General features: G+C 48.1%; 1 pseudogene; it reads right to left on the reverse strand.

The window, feature by feature from the left end:
- Positions 1-13,803: 13,803 nt before the first annotated feature.
- Positions 13,804-16,268, reverse strand: LOC149334605 (uncharacterized; annotated as a pseudogene).
- Between the last annotated feature and the right edge of the window lie 7,846 nt (positions 16,269-24,114).

The raw sequence follows: 24,114 nt of genomic DNA on the forward strand, positions 1-24,114 counted from the left end.
CTGCAGCAGACCACAACAACATAAAGCCACGTTCGACGAAATATTTCGCGAAGCGATTAGCAATCGCATCGCCTTTAATGGTGGTAGGGTATTTTATTGCGCACAGCTACCAATGGAGTTGTCATAAAGATGAAGTAAAAGGCAGGAAGTTGGCCGCAGCCATAGCTGACGCAGCACTGACCGCCCTCACGGACCCGCTGTACCCGACTAGAAAAGGAAATAGCGTCTCCCGAGGCACCTCTCGCTAGTCCGGTACGCTAAAAATTACGAGTGGCACAATACAGAAGGAGCCTTCGAAAGTGACCACTGCATCCTACAAATTGCATTAGAAGGGAAATCCAGCAACCAGCGTCAATCTAGAGGGGAGCAGAGGAACTCAGGAACTGGACCGCAATCACGGAAGAAACGGGTGGAGACTCCGTCGCCGGGTCCCGCAACAAGGACCGCAACGGGGGCGTCCCCGCAGGGGCCTGAAGGAAGCGGTTGTTCAGGTGACAAGAAATTTGTGGGAGCCGGGTCGGAGAAAACCACGCGCAGCAAGGTGAGGTGAGCTGTGCACCGGTTGCCGCTTCCCCGCCTCCCACGTTGGCTGTTGAGAAACTTCAGGGGAAAAATAGCATATTAAAACAGGAACTAGCGAAGTATAAGTCAGGAACTGAGGACATCGGCAGAGGGAGAAATTATGCCAGAAACGCCTGGCGTATCTGCAATGAAAGAGGATGCTCCCCTCCCTCCTACTCAGCAGGCACTAACTCTCGTCCCTCGGGGTGCGAAAAAGGAGGAGGAGGAAATCAGTAACGCAGTGGCGACAAATGCCGATAAGGGGGCTGATGCCGAAGACAAAGAAGCCAGGATTGAGGCGGTTGTGGAGCGATGTTTTCTCAACGACCTTCCGCATTTGGAAGCTCGCATAACGCAAAATACACATCGAGGAAACTCTGCAAACTATTACTCAGAAAAACGTTCACGCAGCTATTGAGAGGGGCATTCAGGCAGCGGTAGAGTGGGTCGTACAGGGCATCTTGGAGCCGTCAGAATAAGCGGCAAGCCTTTTGAAATCAGAATCGATCGCAAACTTCAGGAGCTTGCGGAGTGCACGCGGACGAAGGTTCCATTATTACCTGACACCTGGCCAGGTGGGTAATACGCACCTTGCAGCTGATGATTTGCCCGACAACGGAGTGGACGCACCAGGCGCGATTTCCTTTAGTGTTCAACATGGCCCGCTCTAAAGAGGGGAGGTAGCCTAAAAGCAGTGAAGAAAAAACTAGGCATAGGTAAAAACCAGATGTATACGATAAGAGACAAAAGAGGCAATTTTATTAGCAACATGGATAAGATAGTTAAAGTAGCCGAAAAGTTTTACACAAATCTCTACAGTAGCGATTGGAATCCGAATGTTACTCAGAGAGGCAGTAGAGCACAGCAATGGGACATCCCGCCAGTAACGAAGGATTAATTAAAGAAAGCCTTAGGAGCAATGCAAAACGGGAAAGCAGCTGGTGAGGATCAGATAGCAGCAGGTTTGTTGAAGGATGGAGGAGAGATTGTGCTCGAAAAACTAGCCACCTTGTTTACACAATGCCTGGAGCTTGGAAAAACGCTAAAATTATATTAATTCATAAGAAAGGAGACGTGAAGGACTTGAAGAATTACAGACAGATCAGCTTACTGTCTGTTGCTTACAAGTTATTTACTAAGTTCATTTTGGGTGGAAAATTATTTACTAAGCTAATGGTTAATAGGTTTAGGACAACCTTAGACTGCAATCAACCAAATGATCAGGCAGGCTTTCGTAACGAAATTGTTTGGGAGGTTGCAGCGGCGGGTGGAGCTCTCAGTCCGGAACCCCTTTGGCGTAGGCTGCTGTCCGCGCTCTTTCGATGAGTTCTTTTTGACTCGTTTCGTCCGAGCTGGTGAAAATCGGGGTGCATATTCCTGGGTAGTGGAGCTGGCTTGAATTGTCCTCTCCATGAGGCTGGAATGTCGTGTTTAGCGTATAGCTGCCGGAGGCAATTGATGTTTAAATCAGTGAGGACTTGTCGGCCAGTCCGACTAGTGGCGAGCCGTACTACATGCGCCGTGAGGTGTGCCTCTATTAGCTCGTCTATCGTGTTGTGTACTCCAAGTCGTAAGAGCCGGTCCGTCGATGTCGCAAGAGAGAGGCCCAGTGCCTTCTTGTAGGCTGTTCTGATTATGACGTCTAGGTTCCTGATGTCATGTTTCTTGAGGCGAAGGTAGGGTGCTGCGTAGACGATGCGGCTTACAAGGAAAGCCTCCACCAGTCGCACAGTATCTCCTTCTCTCGTCCTTGATTTCCGCGTTGTTATCCTGGCGATCATCCTGGCGACTTGCTCGCTCACGAGCCGTTGTTTCTGGAGGCTGAGGAGGTTGTTGCCGTTGTTATGTATGTACAGACCTAGTATCTTGAGGGTCTGAACTTCCTTGATGGACGAGTTGTCAACGCGGATGTTGATGATGTCCTGATTATTGCGTTGACGAAAGTCGTCTATGAGTTCAGATTTTTCGGGAGAGCAGGTTAGTCCACACGCCCGGGCAAAATTTTGAACTGTCGTTTCCGATGTTTGTAGTTGTTCTTCAATCATTTCCATACTTCCCGTGGTTGTCCAGATGGCTATATCATCAGCGTACAGGGCGTGGCGTATGCCCTGTACCTGATTGAGAAGGGGTGGGAGATTTATGAGTGCAATGTTGAAGAGAAGAGGGCATAGTACTGCCCCTTGCGGAGTGCCTCTCGTGACCATCTTCGCTTGCGTTGTTTGTTTTGGGCCGGTGCTGATGTTGACGGTTCTGTCCGTAAGGAAATCGCAGACGTATGAGTAAACTCGCTGGCCACAGTTCGTGCTGTGGACGTTGTTTAGAATCGTGGAGTGCCTGACGTTATAAAACGCTCCTTTGAGGTCGAGGGTTAGAAGCGCTCGGTCACTGTTTCTGCATGCGAGATCAATGACTTCGCGTTTCAGTTGCAGAAGCACATCATGGGTGGACAAGTGTGCCCTGATTCCAAACATCGTGTGTGTCAGTAGCTCATTGTCCTCAACTTATTATTTATGTTTGTGAATTTCAAAGCTATTTTATTTGTATAATTTTATGCTTTATGCTTTCTGTTATTTAAATCCTTTCAGCATTCTATCATTGATTTTTTTTTGCCGTATGTATTTCTGTTATAGCATAGAATGTTATAGAATGTTCACTAATGCTTTTTTTTCGTTTATCTATTATTGTATCTTTTCGTTTATCCATTATTGTGCATAGTGCCATTTCTGTAGGGGGTACAGACCCCGTCAAGCCAAATCCATTTGGCTTTTTGTCTGCACTCCCGTCATCTGTACATGTATAGATGCAAATAAAGTTGAATTGAAAGATAATTGGAGAGACGCGCGTGGACTGCCTTTTCCATGAGTTTGCCTCCGCACGACGTGAGGGATATGAGGCGTAGGTTTTTTATGCTGATATTCTTGTCGGGTTTGGGGATAAAGTGTATATTGGCTGTTTTTCATGCTTGTGGAATGATGCCGGTAGGTCAAGATTCGTTTACATAATCCGTGAGTTGCTGCAGAGCCTCCGTTCCGAGGTTGGCCAGAACTCCGACCGTAATTTTGTCTTGTCCCGGGGCTGTGCCTCGGCGTATATCTGCTAGTGCTGCAATGATTTCCTATAAAGTGAAGTCTCTATCTAGGTTTTCGTTCGGTTCCCCACAGTACTCCTTATTGCATTGTTGTGGGTCTCTCGCGGTGCAGATATAGCGACGCGTGAGTTCATCCACGAGTTCGTGATCTGTGCCTTGAAAGCTGTGTAGGGTTCGACGAAAATTTCTGTGTTGTTCACTCCGCTTTCGGAGGGTCAATTAGGCATCGCAGAAGGTTTCATGTAGCCTTGGTGTCTGACGACCTTTAAGGGATTCGCACTTCCTTAGCCAATTGGTGCGAGCGAGGTCCTATGCGTATTGGTCTGCTTGATTAGTAAGCTTGGCTATTCGAAGTCTTAGTTTCCGATTGTGTCTGCTTTTTCCACCGTTTTATAAGACTACGTCTTGCTTCCCAAAGGTGTAGGAGGTGGTTGTCAACAGCTGGGTGGTCCTCCGTGGTGGCGAGGGAGTTTGTGAGCTTTTCTTTAAGATCTACAATGGAAGCCGCCCAACCTTCGTAGCTTGTTATTTGTTCCGATGTAGCTAGTTTGGTGTCCTTCCTGAATGTCTCCCAGTCTGTAATTCTGGCTTGCCCTCGTGGTTTGCTGTGCTTGTTGCTTTCGAAGATGATCTGAAGCACGTAGTGATCGCTGCCTAGGGTCTCTCCCGTATTCAGCCACTCATAGTTGCGGGCATTGCGGACAAGCGTGAGGTCGGGGGAAGTATCCCGCGTTACGCTGGTGCCGACTCGCGTCGGGTGCTGCGGGTCCGTGAGTAGGGTCAGGGCCATGTCAGCGATGGCGGATGCTAGCTTTCTGCCTTTCGCGTCTTCCCTGGGGTATCCCCATAGGGGGCTAGAAGCATTAAAGTCATCAACTACAGCTAAGGGAGCATTTTGGGCTTCTCTTAGGGCTTTAACAAACATCACGTCGAAGGATACGCGTTGTTGTTTGGGGCGACTATATATATTGAGTATATAGGTGCCCTTGATGTTTCTGTGCTGTGGCAGTAGCTTTATGAAGGTATATTCAATGTCGCTGTTTAGATTAAGGTCTACAGTGGTTGCCGTGCACGATTTATGGACCAAGATGCATGTCGAGGGATTTGTTTGATGTGTTGAGTATCCTCTCATCTTAGCCTCCATATTCACTTCTTGCAGGGCTATTATTTGAGGTGCATGGAGATGAGAGTCTATGTATTGTTGTAATGTTTCCCTCTTCCGTTTTAGTTCCCTGCAGTTCCTCTGTAGGATGGTAAGTTTATGTCTGGGTTGTGGAGCCATGCTGAACACTAGAAACGTGGGTCTCATCATATGGTGCGCCCTCAGGTTGTAGATCTATCTGAGTGCTTAGTAGGCGACGAGTTCCCATTTTACCCTGCAGCTTTGTGCTCTTGTTGTGAGAAACATCTAATTCTTAAAGTTTGCGGTCAGGTCTACTCTCCTGCGCTTGCATCCTTATTAGAACTGGTTCGAGGTTTTCCATCATGGGTTTAATAACTGATTCGAACATGCTTTTGATTGTCGTCTCGATCATAATTTGTAATTTATTTTCATTCAGGTCTTCAATTGTTTTTTCCAAGCGAGTGTTGCGTTCCTGGGTTTGGGGGTGCTCTGTATATTGCGGCTTTAGTGCCTGCGGTGGTGGTGCCTGCGGAGTTGGTGCCATGTTGTGGTGCGTCTGGTGTAGTTGCTTGCCTCTCGGGGGTGCTAGCATCTAACTGGTGTGGAGACGGAGGGGGTAGCTCTGCCTTATGTTCTTCCATGGAGCAAAATGGTGGTTTGAGCTAGTTGGTACATCTTCAAAATTTCACCAGCGCTGCGACTAGGAACAAGAACAGAGAAGGAAGGCAAGGACAAGAGCTACTAACAAATGAAAGTTTATTTGAAAAAACACAGATTATATGCACACAACTGACAACCCAAAGCGCCTGCGCTTCCCGCAAAAAGTACACAAAAGAAAGTTAAGAATCTAGATACAAAATTTCACACTCATGTAAGTGTACAGATGGTGTGCTAACGCATGTGTCGCTGTTCTTGTGAATGTGATAGGCTTCACACAACTCCCTAGTCAGCTGATCTGGATGTCGGAATTTAATCTTAGCCCTGTTAAGCAGTGGAAAGCATGCTTTTTTTATTAAACACACCGGGTTTGTTCAGATGACAATCTCTGTAATGAAGGGACAGATTTGATGAAGGAGCACCATTCAAAGAGGTTTTATGCTGACGTAAGCGTGTATTTATGCATTTACCGGTTTGCCCAATGTGAAATTTTGTATCTAGATTCTTAACTTTCTTTTGTGTACTTTTTGCGGGAAGCGCAGGTGCTTTGGGTTGTCAGTTGTGTGCATATAATCTCTGTTTTTTCAAATAAACTTTCAGTTGTTAGTAGCGCTTGTCCTTGTCTTCCTTCTCTGTTCTTGTTCCTAGTCGTAGCGCTGGTGAAATTTTGAAGATGTTCTTCCATCGGACATGCCTGTTGCGTAGATGGAGGTAATATGTTGTTTGTATTGACTGCGATACCTAACTGCTGTTTCAATGAGCTATTTTCTTATTTTAGTTGTTCAATCTCTGCTTTAAGTCGTTTGTAAGCCAACGCTTCGGGGCAGGAGGCAGCTACATCTGCCCAGCTCACCTTGCTGCCGTTGCGCTGCTACTTGTTATGGGGTCCTGTTGTCCTCTCGGCTGGACGACTGCCGTTGCTGTGCGACACCTTAACGGTAGTCCCAGGTCCATTGCTTGAAGAGCGTGAACCGGGTGATGCTGAGTTGTTGCCTGAGGACTGTGCCTGGTGGGTCAGTTGGTCCTCGCTTCTCGATGGGCCTCTGCTGCCGGACCGATTGCGAAGCCTGGATCTTGATCGGTGGTTGACTTGTCCTGTCTTTTGCTTGGTTGTTTGTGATGTTCGGTACGTGCACTTGCACTGATTTGACCCCATGGGATGTGGACCTTCGCAGACCGTGCACTTGGGTTGGCACTCATGGGATTCTCGAACATCTTGCTGACCGCACTGCGAACATCTTGACTTCGAAGGGCAAGGGCAAACATCCGCCCGGTGTCCAAGTTTCCCGCACAGTGCACAGGCTGGCGTTGTTTTCTTGTATAGGCATACGGGAAACGCTTCACCGTAGTAGAAGACGTGAAACGGGACCTTTCTTCCTTCAAGCGTGATGGCCGCCACATTGGAGGAACCTAATTTCCTCACGCTCACCACTTGTGCGTCCGGGTAGCGAAGCGCTTTCATGATGTCTACGTTGGAAACCCTCGGGTCCACTTGTATTAATCTTTTGCAAGTGTCGTCGGAGGGGCGGAGGTAGGAGTGCACTGCGTGTGCCTTGTCCCCAAGCTGAATTTCTTGAATTGCCAGGATCTTTCTGATTATTTGGTCGTCTCGCACCCCGATGACGATGATGTTCTGTTCCCATATGGGCCAAACGCTGAGCTCGGCTGAGCCCTTGTCCACGCCAGCTGCCATGTACAAGGCGTTTCCGACCGCGTTGCTTCCCCTGAATATGCTAAGATCCAGCGTTCCTTTAGGCTTCATTATGATCACTGCATCATGCTTGTCCAGACGCGGCTGCGGAGGAGGCTTCCAACGCTTGACTTGCGTGCGGGGCGTCTGCTGCAGAGGCATATCCCCTGCCGCGGTGACGCGGCCATCTGGCGTTCGATTTTTCTGCAGTGCCGAGTGGTTCTCACGGGCTGATGCGCGTTCCCACTCTTCTATCTTGCGTTGAATAATCGCCTCCGTAACCTTGTCGAAAACTGGGGTTTTCGCCTGTGGCATGGTGACGATCTGCATCCCCTCTGGGTCGTACCCCATCAGGGTCGTTATGGTTTGTGGCAGAGTCGCGCGGAACCGCGGAACCGCGGCGGGCAGCTGAGTCGTGGCCTAACTGTTAGGCTTAGAAACTCGCGCGATCCGCTTAGTCTTCGAATTTTCGTAGGATTTGGGAAAATGGTCCCACCTGAACAAGGATGGGTGGCCTCCTCGTTGTTCTGGAAGTGTAGCCAGATGGAGTTGCAGCGCTTCGGCAAATGCTTCGGGAAATGATCATAAATTCGGCGGAGCCGACGTGAGGCACGTCCGCTCTTCCCGACTGCTGAGGCACATCCCGCGGCGGCGGATGGAGGCCAAACGCAAAAGGCGACCCTGTGCTGTGCTGTTGTGTTGTTGCGACTGAGAGAAGAATGAAAACGAAAGTGCACGGACCTGCCTACTGGCTCCAGCCGAGCCGCCACCGCTGCCACGTGCAGATAGAGGAGAGTTAAAAGATCTGAGGAAAGTGGCAAATAAAATAAAAGGCGCGCGTCGCAGCAACAACCCCGTCCGCCGAAGCGGACGCTGGCTGAAAAAACAGATAAGCGGCCCTAGCCGCGATTCGTCAGCACCTCCCCTGTGCTGTGCGATGCCAGTGCACGTTAAATATCCCCAGGCCGTCGAAATTATTCCGGAGCCCTCCACTACGGCACTTCTTTCTTCTTTCCTTCTTTCACTCTGCTTTATACCTTCCTTGCGGCACAGTTCGGGTGTCTACCCAGACACGCGAGACAGTTACTGCGCCATTTCCATTCCTCAAAACCATTTTTTTTTTCATTCCAGTCACAACACCTATAATGTCATGATAATGAGCGAGCAAAACAATGAGAACCAAATTTCATCACTATGGCGAAATTATGTTTTCGTGAACTACCCCAGCACAGCGCAAATTGTCATCGCAGATGCATTTTGCTTTCAGATGTTTCACATACATATGCAGAATATACCATCTGAATCGCCAAAGCCTTGAGCGCTGGCTGCTAAATTGTGCGGCAGCGAAGAGTTATTTCTGCGCAGTCATTCGCGATGCGTCATGAACATCATTCTGCCCGGTGATTGCGGTCGGCCTCTGAGTATGATCGCCAGTGTCTACTTTTTTTTTTCAAAATTGGGAGTCTCTTTTGGTTCGTCCGTGGCCCCAGAGCTCTTAGACGTTTTTTTGACCGCCATGGAGAGAACACAGTGCAGCGGTCATCGACATGCCTGAAGCCGTCAAGGACATCGTCGGAGTGCTCAAAGCCTCTTCTGGTGGAATGTACTTCACGTCGGAAATGACAAAAGAGAACAGGAACTAGTTTCTAGATCTACTGCTCGTTTTTAGTGGTAAGCGAGTGTGCTGCTCCTATAACGTTAGATCGGAGAATGGTTTGCTCCCCTTCGACAGTGCGCATTCTTAACTTCTCAAGCGGGTAGCCGTAACTGGTGCACTTCACGCGTCACTAACAAAGAGTTTATTATAGCTTCGATAACCAAGTTCAACGCCTTCTTTTGGCTGGCTACTCACCTTTCCACATACCAGGCTTGTGCGGCCTGGTATGATGTGAACGTTGTGTTTTCTGCCCTTCGCTACGTCCACTGGCTGACGGTGTATCACGTGGTTCAGGAAAAATGCTATAAATTGTGCTGGTTTTTATGATGCAATAAAGAGTTGGTAGTCAGTGCCCGTCCTATGTTTCGTGTTCCTTCTTGTGCTCGTTCCGTTGCGCTGTGTGAATCTGTTTCTTAAATCTATTTTTGGACCGAGGAAAATTGTACATCGTCGTGCAGATTTTAATACTATGTGGTCCATCAGACATAAAACCCAGCGTTTCGTTCATGAGAAACGTATCGAAAACCCATATGACCTCATCGGCAGTGCCTGCATTATTGGGAACGAAAATTTCCTCCGAAGTCGATTTCGAACCCAGGCCGGCATGAACAGATCAGCTTCCCTGGCCTCTCATTAGAGCTCTACGCCATTACCGAAGCACAGCACCCCGCGGGTTAAACTGCCAGTCTCGCGGGGTTTAGCTATCGACTTAACTTCCATTCGGGCGGCGTGAACAGATCAGCTTCGCTGGCCACTGCATTAGCGTAGTACACAGCACAACACCCCACGCGCTAAACTGTCAGCCTCTCGCGTTGGGTTTGGCTATCGTCGTCCATCTACATCCATTCGGGAGGCGCGAACAGGTCCGCTTCGCTGACCATTGCATTGCAGTAGTAGAACCAACGCCCCGCGCGCATGCTTTCGCATTCGCACCAAGTAAGTATTTATTTATTTATTTTATTTTATTCAATACTGCCAGCCTCCACTTGGTGGCCAAGGCAGGAGTGGTACAAGGGTACATCGTACATCGCGACAAAACAAAGCAAGTAAAAATGCGAATAAAGAAGCAACAGCTAACACACAGGGTTTTATAGAAAGACAAAGAGCAAGGTTAAATGCACTCGGTTACCCAAACATACAAAAGAAAGCAAACAAAAGAGCATGAATGAATACACTGCGCTTAAAATGACGATATGACAGCAGATAAAAAAGACTTCTGATCTGTCAAACGGACCACGTCACACGGAAGCCCGTGTAGTCTTAAAAGCCTCCGTAATTCTTTGACAGCGGCCGCATGTACAGGGTCAATCACACTTAGAGGGAACGGGGCTCCGCGTGGCTGCGCAGCCACGCGGAGCTCCATTGCGACCAAGCCAGTGGCAAACCCGTGCAAAGGGGCAGATGACACGAAGCACCACGTCGAGGTCCCTCTTCTCGTGCGCCACTCTGCATTGATTCATGAACGACTTAGAGGCAAAGACACTCCGCAAGTACGTGGCCACGCGGAGCCGTGTTCCCTATAAGTTTGATTGATTCTGTACCTTATGCACGTGCGGTCCTAATGTACATGCACATTTAAACTGCACTCTAAAAACATAATTGCCTTAGGTATTACTCTACCTAGAGCGTCCGTAGCCGCTGCTTTGGAATTCCATGATTGCTGGGTCCAAAATGGGCGACACGTAGCCCACCGCATTTGGTCGCAGACCATTTCGACCTAGCAAGTTATGTGGTGAAGTATTGAGATTAAATCTGAAACTTGAGTATACAGCCCCGAAGATGTTAAAAGCAGCGGCCAACCCCCTACGAAAAATAAAAGGAAGAAATAATCCAGCGCGAAGAGATAGCCATGAACCCTTCCTCCCAAAACCCCAAAAGAATGAAAAATACTAAAAGATTATCTTTTTGGTGCAACATCTTAAGCAGATTAGACGGCCCAGAAGAACGCGGGAGGACAGCCATGAAATATCCGAGTATGATGGACCAAGTAATTTGCCCACTTTGATAGTTGACAGGGATAGTATGCTTCGGGCCCCGAAGGCCACTCCGTAGACAAAGAATTGTTTCCTTGCCAGGAAGTTGGCCCGGAGCACGCTATACTTGGCAGCTTTCTCCAAGTTTTTATGCGTGAGTACACCCACCGCGGCGGCTAAGTGGTTACTGCGCTCGGCTGCTGACCCGAAAGACGCGGGTTCGGTCCCGGCCGCGGCGGCCGAATTTCGGTGAAGGCGCAATTCAAGAGGCCCGTGTGCTGTGCGATGTCAGTGCACGTTAAAGAATCCCAGGTGGTTGAAATTTCCGCACCCCTTCACTACGGCGTCCCTCATAGCCTAAGTTGCTTCGGGACGTTAAACCCCAATAAACCAAACCAACCTTCTTTGGCGTCCCACACCACTGCTACGTCTACAACGATCCCGTGTGAGCTTGGCTCTATACAATGTCCTGTTTTTGTCGCGTTCCCCGAGTAAGTGCGAAGATTGGTTCTTCATTGAGTTTTGCCGCAGGGAGTCTCCCTCTAGCAAGTCTTGCGACTTGCTTAGAGATTAACTAGTGACGCTCAGTGCGAGAAAGTTTATTAGATTCACATTCCCGAATTATGTGAAATGTGCTCTCCCGACGGAGTCCACATCTTCGACATAACTGGGCACTTGGATCGGTGCTTTTCTTGGTGGTTAACGACCATGTTGGGTAAAGGTTTGCCCGTAATCTCAGGGCTCTATTGCAGTTCCCATTCGAAGATGCTTGGAATTAGTGTTTAGTCGTGCATTTGTATAAGGTTGATGCTTACAAGCAGAGGGATCCGGATTTCCATACCGAGTTAAAGGTGCACTGAAGAGGAATCTGAACTCGTCTTTTTGCCGCGGAAACTCAATCTACACGTTCCAAGCATTCTCAGAAACTTCGATTTGTTTGTTTGTTTGTTTGTTTGTTTGTTTGTTTGTTTGTTTGTTTGTTTGTTTGTTTGTTTGTTTGTTTGTTTGTTTGTTTGTTTGTTTGTTTGTTTGTTTGTTTGTTTGTTTGTTTGTTTGTTTGTTGATACTGTTAACCCTATTGAAGGGTCATTACAGGAGTGCTAAGAAAAAAACGCAAAAATGCCAACAAATCTGTCATCAAGTGCATTGTACACGTAACAAGTCATTAAAGAGGACGAGAGAAGTGTACACAGTGCCCTATTACATTGTAGAAGAGAGCAACAAAAAACATAATCACGCACACTCAAGAGCATCTATCTACACAGTAAAACACTATATAAAGACACGAAACAGAACACACGGACTTAACCCAGTCATGTTAGCACACCGCGCTCCCGGAATAAATAAGAGTCTAAATTAACCAAAAATGCACTGAGCGAAGAAGATTGAACTACGGAATCGGGAAGCATGTTCCATTCTTTTATTGCTCTGGGGAAGAAACTATATTTAAATGCATCGTTACGAGTTACTGGAGGCGGAATATACATGCTATGGCGATGTCTAGATTATTCATTAGAACGAATGTCGAAATAATCGGTCCTATTGATTTTAATTGTGTTACTGATAATAAGGAACAGAAACTTGAGCCTGTCGAATTTGGTCCCTAATTCTAACTTGGGAAGGTCTGCAAGGTGACACAGCTCTGAGGGGAAGTGAACTCGGCGATATTTATTAAATATGAATCGAGAGGCTAACCTCTGAACCCTTTCTAGTTTGCTACAGTTTTTTTGCATGTGAGGATCCCAGACAATTTTAGCGTATTCAATTATAGGTCTAACTAGTGTTCTATAAGCCAAGTTTTTAATTTCAGGAATTGTACTATGTAAGTTGCGCCTCAGACTCCACAGCACTTTATTAGCCTTATTGCATGTTTCCTCCACGTGCCTATTCCATATATAGTCGCTAGTAAATATTAGTCCGAAATACTTGTGTTCATCTACCCTTGCGAGCACATTATCGCGAATACGGTAAGGAAATTCTAAGGTAGTTTTCTTCCTAGTGGTAGACATACAAACAGATTTCGAGGGATTAATGGTCATTTTCCAGTCATCGCACCATTTAGTAATATTGTCTAGGCTGTGTTGTATGTTCATTTGATCACTTGGAGAATTTATTCTACTGTAAATGACACAATCGTCGGCGATTAATCTTATAGGGACAGAAACAAGGCTTGGCAAGTCATTAATAAAAATAAGAAATAAAAGCGGTCCAAGGACACTGCCCTGTGGTACACCAGATAAAACCGGTAATAAGCTGGACGTATGTCCGTCTATTTCAACGTACTGGTAGCGGCACTCTAAATACGAAGTAAACCATGTCGTTAGTTTGGGATTTTTAAACATAGTATTGATATTAAGTAGAAGTTTAGGGTGGGAAACTTTATCAAAAGCTTTGGCGAAATCTAGGTAAATTAAGTCTATCTGTCCGCGGGAATTAATCGTGTTCAGAAAAGAAAAAACAGCGCTAAATTCTACACAAACCACACAGAAAGACGGACAGGACGGGCGCTGACGTCTTCACTTAAGCAAACCAAGTTTAACCAATCATGCAACAATCGCACCTGCCTCCATATTTAATCGTTTGCGATATATCATGAACTAGCTCAACTAACTGTGTAATCGTAGACAAACCTTTACGGAAACCATGCTGTAGTGGTGATAAAAAGTTATACGTTTCTAAATAGTTCGATAAGTGTTTGGTCATGATATGTTCTAGTAGCTTAGAACACGTACTCGTGAGAGAAATTGGTCTGTAATTGCTAAAGTCTGAAGTGTTGCCGGTTTTATGGATTGGCACTATTCTGGCTAGTTTCCATGCGGATGGGAAGTAACCATGGCTAACAGAGGAAATAAATATTTTCGTAAGAAACTTAGACACCCACTCAGCGTACCTGACTAAAAATTCATTAGGTATACCATCTGTTCCGGGGCTTTTTTTGTGTTAATAGTGAGTAACAGGTTCAGAACACCTTCTTCGGTTATCACAATATCTGAAATGGGAGGACGGGTAGAGAAGTCATAGTGGCCTGGCAACGTGCCATCATCCTTCGTAAAAACAGAGGAAAACTGAAGGTTGAATTGTTCAGTGCTTTCTTGAGTGTTAACCTCAGCATTTGAACAGTGTTGCTTGGTTGGTGGATTAACATACCTCCAAAATTTCGCCGGTGCCTCGCAAAGAAACTTCCTCAGTGTAAAATTAAAGAAACGGTTTTTTGACTCTCTAATTTGGTGTTTCAAGTCATGTCTCATGCGGCGAATACAAGCTGTGTCACGCACATTGCAATTTTGGGAACATGCTTTTCGCTACCGCTGAATTTTCCTTTTCGGATGGATAATTTCTCTCTTAATCCATGGATTCCTGCGCCTCCTCTTCTTTTTATTCTTTGGTATAAAGTGCTCGATACAATGGGTCACGGCATTGGAAAAGAAACTCCACAAAGCATCAGTGCTCAGTTCTGAGTGATAGAGGTACATGAATTCATCGAAAGAATATTCAAGATAATCTAGCACACTGACATCATCCGCGATCGGAAAATTCAAAACCTCTCTTATTGGTTCAGATGATGAGATAGATGGTGACATATTGAATGAAGCTATTGCCATTTTATGATCTGATAATCCGTCCTCAACATGACAATCTGTCAAGTGCCTTATTAAGCCATGAGACACAAAAATTAAATCAAGAATAGATGGTGTTGTATCACACAGTCTTGTGAATTCGGTTACTATTTGCACTAAATCATAACAAAATACCAAGTCCCAAAGTTGTTCAGAGCTTGCCACATCCATCTCCCCGGGTGCGTAGGAGCTCCAATTAATTCCCGGTAAATTAAAATCGCCTAGGAGAATTACTCCGTCTCCTCCTCTAATATTTCTTTCCATAAATTCCCTTATATTGGTAATTACGTCAAATGAGGAATTTGGTGGTCTATATACCCCTCCAATATAAGCGGTTCGATCGGTAAACTTAGTTTTGATCCATGCCACTTCATTATCGCCCGATTGATGCAGGACAGTACACAAAACATTTTGCTTGACCAGTATAGCTACGCCGCCACCTCTTCCTTCTCGGTCCTTTCTGAATGCTTTATATCCAGCTGGCACGAACTCGGCGTCCTTTATAATCTTATGTAACCGTGTCTCCGTTATAACAATAACGTCAGGTTCACGTTCCATAGCTTTAACTTCCAGTGAGTCGGATTTGTTTAATATGCTCCGTGCATTTATATTCACTATCTTAAACTTATTCTGCTTGCTTTGTTCGTGTCACTTGTTGCCACTTCCGGTGGTGCTGGCAATTCTGTATCTCTCATTCTTAACTTCGTTCCAGCCATACAGCACGTTGTTCAGTTTTAGTTTATAAAAAACAATTTTTCCCTTACGGCCATCTTTTCTTTCTTCTGCACTTGAATCCCAAAGCTTTTTCCTCATTTCCACTACTCGTTTGGAGTAATCTTCACTAATGCTTATTCCTGAATCTTTAAGTTTAGTACAATTACTCAAAATGTTTACTTTGTCCCTATAGTCCCGAACTCTGAAGATAATCGGGCGATTTCCCTCGGGTGCATACCTGCCAAGCCTGTGGATTCTTTCAATGGAACATATTTATTTTATTTATTTATACATTTATTTATATACACTCACCTGAAGGATATCGCTACAAATTTCTTCTGTCACTTTCTTCATCAATGTCACTTCCTTTTCATTTTCGTCTTCAATGACACCTCTAATAATCAAATTATTTCTTCGAGAACGATTATCTAGTTCATCAACCTGTTTAGCAAGGCGGGACACATCATTATCCCACTTGTCAACAACCGTTTCAATGTTTGCGAGCCTGCTCTGAGTATCATCCAAGGTTTCTAGTTTCCTTTCAATTGCAAGAAGGCGACCTTGCATTTCAAGCATTCTTGTTTCAGAGGAAGCCTGATTAACCTGGACTTCAGTGAGTTTTGACAGAATCTACTTTTGGTTCTGGATTAGTTCTGTGAACATTTCTTCTGTCACCGGACCGGGATTTTCCTCTACATCGCCGGATAATTTCAGTAACAAACCCGCCAACGAGAAACACTCCAAAAAGCAGCGTAGCACAAGGTGTGGACACGGCAACACTATAAGACAGAGGTCGTCGCTATAGAAGCCATATTTCGAATGACTAACCTGCACATACAACGGTACGTTTGGTGACATAGTCACGACGGTGCCGCCGTGTCCACTGAAGCTGGTCGTCGTCGAGCTCTCATTTATAGGCAGCAGCCGAGCCCTGCTGTGGGCGGTTCCCGTTGTCATCGCGCTCGAGATGTGTGCGCAGTAGGCGGCATCCACGTGCGGCGGCGGCAGCGTGGTGCGGTTTTCCATGAATGGTCCGGTGTAATCGCTGTCCGTGCGGAAGCCCGGAGAAGCGTTGACGCTGCTGCGAAGCTGAGAGCGACCATCGTCCCAGATAGCGGTTGTTCCTCCGAAAACGACGTTGATGCTCGCGAAGAACACCTGCACATACAACGGTACGTTGGGTGACATAGTCACGACGGTGCCGCCGTGTCCACTGTGTGGCCCTGTGTGGCCGATTGTGGCCGATTGCCCTGTGTGGCCGATTTCCCTAATTAAATCTAATTAACGTACGGCTCCCGCCTTTTTTTTAATTCTCCCTCGTATGGTGGGCGGAGTCGACCAGCGCGGGGAGTGCCTTTCAGCCAGTCCCGTGGCGGCTTGCCGCTCTGCCATCGGCGGAGTAATACGTAGCAGTCCGTAGAAGCAAATAGTCCGCGCGTATTTTTATTTCTGCGGGCTTATTTTGCGGGTATATTATCTGCAAATGAACCTATTTATTCACGGAAACCTAAAAAACAAAATGAAGCGAAAGCAAAGCCTCCACGGAGCTGGCTGAAAGGCACTCCACGCGTTGGTCGACTCCGCCCACCGTACGAGGGAGAATTGAAAAAAAAAGGCGGGAGCCGGACGTTAATTCGATTTAATTAGAGAAATCGGCCACGCAGGGCAATAAGTCGCGGTTTCTAAGAATGCTAGGAACGTGTAGATCGAGCTCCTGCGGCAAAAAGACGAGTTCAGATTCCTCTTCAGTGCACCTTTTGAATACTGCTGCCACCACCTCTCAGAGTCCCGCTTAAGTGCTGCGGTTACATTTTTAGCATCAATGATGCCCTCTGGTACATCGAAGGACTCGGCAAGGCGCTCAAGAGCCTCAAGAACCGAGAAGATAGCATGATGGAAGACCTAATCTATGGCCTTCTTCAAATCAAGCCTAACAGCAAAGAAAGGTCGACGTGTTTTCAGAACTTCGACACAGCTTGTAAAAGAAGCAGGTGAAAGCCCTACGAGCGAATAGTCCTGACTCGCATCCTTCGCTTGCAATAGGTTACGGTGGTGGTAACAACTTTGTATTAACAAAAAAAACAAAAGGTCCTCAAAGGTGGATTCCCGCTTGTCCGAGTGTCCACAGGCCTGGGCTTCACGGTGAGTTCTGTCCAGTAGTTTCTGTCCAGTAGGTTCTGTCCAGTTTGTCTCCAGTAGCCATGTTTGGCCAGCTGGTTGAGCAACTCCCAGATCGGCCTCCCATGAGGAGGGGGCAGGTAGAAAGGGGGGGTGGGGGGGACTGTCATGGGTTGGGGGCATTACCACATGCAGTGCATGAGGGTGGCCTTGGCCGCCCCACGTGCTAAGCTGTGTGGGAGGATCAATGTAGGATCGCAGCGTTAAATGAGGCAGGGTGGGAGGTAGCAGTTTGTCTGCAGTTGCCACCAGACCACACTGAATTTTGAATCTAGTGTACGGCCAGGTGGTGGGATGGTGAAGCGGCTGTTTTTGTTATGAGCGGTGATTTAGTGATATGTGAGTAGTGCCCGCGATGTTTCCTACGAGGGTTCCGATGTCCGATCCTCCGGGCCCGGAGGGATAGTTCTGGGGCCAACGCATGAACGTGCTGATTACCGGGGATGTAGGCATGCCCAAGAACCCATGTGAGGGCTTTCTCTTGGGTAAGCGTGTTTCTTGATGCGACAATGCGTCGGGCGGTTTGTGTGATAATACACTGCTGATATTTACGGTACGCAGCTTGGAAGTCGCCGCAGATGTACGTGATGTCGGAATCTTGTGTAGCGTGTATGAGCGCCAAAACGATAGCCGTGTCCTCAGCCTCCGTGGGGTCGTTGGGCTGGAGGGTACCTGCAGCTCCGATGATGCCAGCCTCGCAGGCGGCGACAGCGTTTATTAGCCTGGTAGTGTGTGTTGAGCCTCCGATGGTGCCATCCTCGCAGGCGGCGACAGCGTTTATTAGCCTGGTAGTGTGTGTTGAGCGGCGTCCACGTAAAGGATATCGAGTCTGCCTCTGTATGTTTGGTGCAATATTCATCTCCGGCCTGGCAGAGATCTGATGCGCAGTTGGCCCTGGATGTCAAGTGGGATAATTGGATGGTCGGGGGCAGATGAGCAGGTAGTGGGGACCAGGTGAAGATGCAGTAGGAGGTGCTGGCCGGTTTTTGCGCGAGTTAGTCGAATTAACTGGTTACTTCATTGGGCTTTGAGTAGTTCCGAGATATTACTGTAGGCGCCCGCTGCGAGTCAGTTATTTGAGCAAACCGATTGTGGTAGGTAGAGCGCTGAGGTGCTAGCGTTTTGTGCAGAGTAGCATTCCAATGATTTTTAAACGCCGGCTATATTCTCCGTTTTTCATTAAAGGGTTTCTCTCTCTCTCTGGTCAATTTTCTAATGAGAACATCAGCTTTGTCTTGATGCGTTTTGGTAAGCCAGTGATAGGGAAGGTTATAAGTCGAGCGTCTGGCGATGAAGGCGTCTGTCATATTAAGGGTTTCCCTTGTAGCGTGCCATCGTGGTCCGGCAGCAGAAGAAGATGGCAATCCCCAAGGCGCGAGCACATTTTATTTCTCTTGGCTGCAAAATGTGTCACACGCTTCCATCCTCTCTCACCTGTCACTGATGAACGTTGCGTCACACGCTTCCATCCTCTCTCACATGTCACTGATGAACGTAGGCAAACGGACATACGACTACCTCGCCACCTTTCTAAACCAGCGCACGGCTACGTTGCATTTCGGGACAAAAGTAGAGACAAAATTACACTCGGCACCGAACCCCGCAAGGCGCTGCACTTCCACCTTTTCTCTTCAACCTTACTATGAGTGTCCTCCTGCGTCTGTTAGATGCTATCCCACATATCGATCAGCGGAGTAATGGGACAGGCTTTTGGCCAGTTCAAGGAAAACGACCCAACTGGCCCTCATCACGCGAGCTCAAGAGGTCACCCCTGACTGGAGGTCACCCTAGACTCACCCCAGCCCGAACTAATCCCTTCCATTTTGCAGCAGTAAAGTTGTAACCACCACCCGCACAACCGAATGCCGGTGGCGCGCTGTCCCGCTCCCGTCCGGCTGAGCGGGCCCAGGTAAATATGTCTTTGTAGGCCCGACGACGACCTTTGTCTGCGGTTCTTCTCCTCACCCTCTCCGACAGGCCATGGTTGCGTGTGCCCACTCTGTGGATAAGGCCCGTGATTTGTTTGCTTTACTTGTCTAGGAGTCCCAAAGATTTCATGTAAAGTGTCCCGTATATAGAGGCCGAGGACTTTGAGTCTATTTACCAGGGCTGTGTGGTCGTCGTACATTCTGAGGTGTATGCGTAGGTCTCGGGGAAGTGGTCGGATCATGAGAAGTTCTGATTTTAGCGGGGGCCACTTAAGGTCTATATTGTTGAGGTTGGAGGCGATGATAATAACGCACAACGGCCTCTCCTATGGAACCTTCAGTCGTCCATAATAAGGCGATGTCTTCGGCGTATAATGCCGCATGGGGGTCAGGTATGCTGATGAGTTGTTTGGCCAGCGTAAGGAAGATGAGGCATAGGGCATCGCGGACAAGATGCTTTCCTGGTTTTGGGACAGTGATGACTTCCGTGTGGCGCCAATCCTCCGCTACCTGTCCTTTACCCAAGAGTCTCCGGTGAGATAGTCCGTGAGGTCTTGTATGTGTGGCAAGCAGAGGTTGCCAATCAGTGTTTCTGATTCGGTCAACTCCCATCCGCAATGGAAGCTCGCCAATGCTTGATCTTTGTGCAGCCGGGGTTTCTCCAGACCAGCAATGCCGTTGGAACGACAACATCCTTGCTGATATTCCAGATTGCTCAAAGTGGCTACAGGTACCGGCCTGTGTTTGCGCCACATGATCGCACCGGATACTTCACCGCTACTGAGAGCAAGGTGTTGGAAGTAAATAAATAAGAAGATATTTATAACGATTGCACACCTACCATAGTCCTCCATAAATTCAACGATGAAATTCCAATTGAGAAAGATGTCAGCAGGGAGATACGATCTCGCCTATGTTATTCACCACCTCTTTATAGTAGGTATTCCGCGCCCCGAAATGGGGACAGTTGGGGATAAGAGTTAATGGTGAATACCTAAGTAATCTGCGATTCACTGATCACATTGCCTTACTAAGTCACTCAAGACATGAACTTCACAGCGTGATCGCTGAGTTAGACAAGTAAAGCAGATGGGTGGGGCTAAAAATTAACACGCAGAAAACCAAAGTAATGTTCAACAGTCCAGCAAGGTAACAGCAGTTCGCAATTGGTAGCGAGATGCTGGAAGTAGTAAAGGAATATGTCTACTTAGGGCAGGTAGTGACCTGATGATCCGGATCATGAGAGGGAAATAACTAGAAGAATAAGAATGGGGTGTAGCGCATATGGTAGGTTCTCTCAGATCATGAGTGGTAGTTTAGCAATATCCCTCAATAGAAACGTATACAATAGCTGTATCTTAGCGGTATTCACCTATGGGGCACAAACGTGGAGGCTAACAAAGAGGGTTCAACTTAAGAACAACGCCGCGAGCTATGGAAAGAAAAATGATCGGTGTAACGTTAAAAGATCGGAAGTGGGCGGAGTTGGTGAGGGAACGAACGCTGGTGAGTGACATCTGAGTCGAAATCAAGCAAAAGAAATGGGCTTGGGCAGGGCATGTAATGCGAAGGCAAGATAATCGCTGGTTCTTAAGGGTAACGGAGTGGATACCAAGAGAAGGCAAGCGTAGCAGGGGGCGGCAGAAAGTTAGGTGGCTGGATGAGATTAAGAAATTTGCGGGAATACGGTGGCCCCAACTGGCGAAGTACAGGGTTAATAGAAGAGACATGGGAGGGGCCTTTTCCCGGCAGTGGGCGTACTCAGGCTTCCGGCAACAAGCTTTGTAATCAGTCAGCTTCAGCAATACTAGCCAAAGGCAGCGCCCACGAAGAGCCCTGCTCATTGACGGAAAAGGCGGGAAGTGGAAGAACAAACTATTTGAGAGTACCCGACTGCTTTGTCCGTCGTATTTTTCCCTCATCGTCGTTTACTCTGTGCCGTCCCTTTCACTATTCCAAGATGTAAATAGTGCGATCATATTTGTGTTGTCGATATTCCTATACCTCCCTGTCTCCTCGTCCTTACAGCCATCTGTGGGGTGCCAAATCATCCTCCCCCATTTTCTGACTTTGGTCTTTTTGCTACTGTACAAAATGTAAAATAAACCTTCAAGCTTGCTATTCCTTCCGAAGGCTTCCCTCCGTAGTCTGGCTGCTTCGTCCTAAAGCGGTGAAGACCCTGGTCCCGATCCCCGAGCACATCAACTGGTTGGCAGCTGTGGGATGGTCTGCGCGGCGTCCTGGCTCCGGTATGGGTAAGTGCACGGTCTTGTCTCTTTTGAGTTTTGCCAGGTTGTACAACTTTGGAAATTTGTAAACCTAGGTAGTGTAATGTGGCTCCAGAGATTGCCTGGGAATCTTCTCTGACCACTAGTGTAGAGACTAGCCGTCGCCTGGGAGCAGACATGGACTGGAAAAAGCTGCGCAAACCGGACCTGGTTTTGATATGCGGGAAATTGGGCATTGATTGTGGGTCGATCCGTAGGAAGCCGCTCTTGATTGAGGCAATTGAGGCAAGCGGTGCAGACGCGGAGGAGATAGTCGGATGTTGGGAGTACATTCGGGAGGAATTAGAGAAGGCACGGGAACAAAAGAAGCGAGAGGATGAAGAAAAAAGGAAGCGCGAAGAGCATGAAAGAGAGATCGAGAAAAAACGGCTCGATGTAAAGAAGCGAGAGGATGAAGAAAAGAGGAAGCGCGAAGAGCAAATGGAGATCGAGAAAAACGGCTCGATCAAAAGATGCGAGAGTGGGATGAAGTAGCTCGACAGGAGCGGGAAAGGGAGCTGCGGGAAATCGCACGTCAACTTAACCTCGTAAGAATGAAAACAATTCGATCTAGGTTAAGAGTTTTCAGAACAGGCGGTAATATCGGGACTTTCCTTGAAAAGTTTGAAGGAATTTGTACGGAGGAGCAGCTGGACCAGGGTTATTGGTCAATAATGCTGCTGGGTGTCCTCCCGTGTGAAGTCGCCAACATATTAGCGCGCCTGTCGGACGAGGATGCGAAAAACTACGCTAAAGCTAGAAGTGCGCTCCTCCGAAACTTGGGACTTCCCGCAGAGGTCGATCTCAAAAGCCAAAGTGAAGGTGGTCAGGTGTACCACGAGGGTGTCGGAGACCGACTTAGGAGCACCGCTCAGTCGCTGGAAGACACGACTGCTGCTCAGAGGTGCCGGGATAGGGCAGGCTTTGTCCTAGAAAGAAAGGCTACTTCGGCAGCAGGGACCGATGACTTCGGTCAAGAAACTAGCGAACAGTGCAGATCCGCAAGCCGCGAGGGCTCGGGGGAAAGTGTAAGCACTAAGGCTAGAAATGAAGAAAAGTGCAGATCCGCCAGCCGCGAGGGCTCGGGGAATTGTGAAGGCACTCAGGCTAGCAATGAGAAAAAGTGCAGATCCGCAAGCCGTGAGGGCTCGAGGGGTAGTGTAAGCACTAAGGCAAGGAATGAGGAAAAGTGCCGACCCGCAAGCCGCGAGGGCTCGGGGGATTGTGTAAGCACTAAGGCTAGCGAAAAGTGCATATCCGCAAGCCGTGAGGGCTCGGGGGATAATGTAGGCACTGCTAGCAGTAAGGAAATGTGCAGCGCGGCGGTTTTAAGCCCAGAGGAGCGTGCACTTTCCGGGAAGAAGGCGGCCGTCTCTAACCCTGAGGCAGATGCTCTGTTGAGAAGTGAGGTTGATTGCTGCGATCGAGAGGGTAACACACGGGACAAAAACGCTACGTTAGGCGAACAACGTGGTTCAGGTCCAGTTGCAGGCCAGAGCGTTAGTGTCGTAAGCTCGAACAGCAAGCCTCGAGAGAGCACATTATGCTCAGGAGAGAGTAAAGTGCCGATGAGACAGTCAGATACTACGACATGCAGTGACTCGCCGAAAGCACGAGCCCATTGTTCTAAATCAAGTGGGAAATGCGGCTCGGTGCTGCGTCAGAGAGAAGACGCGGAGGGTGAGGACACCGCTAGAAAGGGAGGCGCGCAGGGCCGATCTGCTAAGGCAGTTTTCAGAAGGCGGCCGCGCGCAAGGAGAGCCGAACCAAGGGGTGCTCTCCAGACTACGGAGAAAGTACGGGCCGAAGACACTGTAAGGCTAAAGGCCGGCCAACAGCGTAATCGGCCGAGACGGTCACCGCGGCACGCCAGGTGCAATAGACACCGCACAAGGGCAAGACCGACAGGAAGGGTTCAGATAAAGCGAAGGCAACCCGACCCATTGTGGCGACCCTGCGGTTGCAGGACGCGTAAAACTTGCAGCAGGGCACAGGGAAGCATGCACAGCTACCACGCTAAAGAACGCAGCAGAACGCGTTTCAGTGGCAGGTCATTCTTGAATCGAGAGGGGAATGGTCGTAGGCATTGCTTTCATAGATCGTCCCCCTCCCGCATTCTTTTCGGGTCCTGCTCGGGCGTGGGAGACGCGCGGCCGGGTTGCGGAACAAATCAACGTCACGTGGCGTCTGGAGCCCGAAGAGGTGAACGCGCATTTAAGCCCTTCGGCTTTTGTCGGGTCTCGGCGGCCGAAGCTACTGTCAGTCTCCGACCGCGCCGAGCGCGGCGGAGACTGACAGGGGGTAGTTAGCAGATTCCAAGAATGAGTCTCTGCTGTCTGCTTTTTCTTTTTTTGCTGCTGCCGAAAAAGTTTTGAGCACATGTAGTTTTGGATACTCGTCATTAACTTTTGCAGTAGTGGTCTTGCATTTCTTGTAATGCTAATTGTTTGACAATGCACATGTAGTGCTTATGTATAGCAGCGTCCGCTGTCATGCGGAAATGCTGGAGAGACGGGCCATTGTAGGACACTGGCATAAACGCCTGGGGTCTCTTTGTTTAAGGATTAGACAGATTAATATGAGTCGGGCTCCGATATTGAGGGAAGCTTTGCCAGGTTGAGCAAGGGTGACGGCACTATGCGGTAATGCAAATGAGGGGAA

The sequence above is a fragment of the Amblyomma mixtum genome, chromosome 8, assembly GCF_055824585.1.
Source record: "Amblyomma mixtum isolate Tamu chromosome 8, ASM5582458v1, whole genome shotgun sequence".
NCBI lineage: Eukaryota > Metazoa > Arthropoda > Arachnida > Ixodida > Ixodidae > Amblyomma > Amblyomma mixtum.